The sequence below is a fragment of the Camelina sativa genome, unplaced genomic scaffold (assembly GCF_000633955.1).
Source record: "Camelina sativa cultivar DH55 unplaced genomic scaffold, Cs unpScaffold00633, whole genome shotgun sequence".
In the NCBI taxonomy this organism is placed as follows: Eukaryota; Viridiplantae; Streptophyta; class Magnoliopsida; order Brassicales; family Brassicaceae; genus Camelina; species Camelina sativa.
Window position 1 is genome coordinate 19,250 of NW_010921772.1, and position 440 is coordinate 19,689.

The window sequence follows — 440 nt, forward strand, 5'->3', positions numbered from 1 at the left end:
TTTTTTCTTTTTTTTTTTTTTTTTTTTTTTCTTTTTCTTTTTTGAATCTCCTTTTTAACTTGATCGTATTCGTATAGGTGTACGACTGGATGAACAACAGAGGCGAAAGGTTTCGATTGTCTGCAAGTGATGCTGCAATCCAGCTCGACTTAATCGGCAAAGTGCGTGGCATTTCAGACGCCGAAGAGTTCTTCCTCACGCTCCCTGAGCATTTCAAGGACCGGAGAGTTTATGGTTCCCTCCTCAATGCCTATGTGAGGGCCAAGTCTAGAGAAAAAGCTGAATCCCTGCTCAACACCATGAGGGAGAAAGGATACGCCCTGCACCCGCTTCCCTTCAACGTCATGATGACTCTCTACATGAACCTTAGGGAGTTCGACAAAGTCGACGCCATGGTCTTCGAGATGAAGCAGAAAGATATACGTCTCGACATTTACTCC

The 440-nt window shown here is 44.3% G+C and overlaps 1 protein-coding gene across 1 annotated transcript in view; it reads left to right on the plus strand.

Moving 5' to 3' along the window:
* LOC109124904 (pentatricopeptide repeat-containing protein At1g02150) overlaps nt 1-440 on the plus strand; it is a gene marked incomplete in the record, with an annotated part of 3,991 nt that overhangs the window by 1,886 nt on the left and 1,665 nt on the right.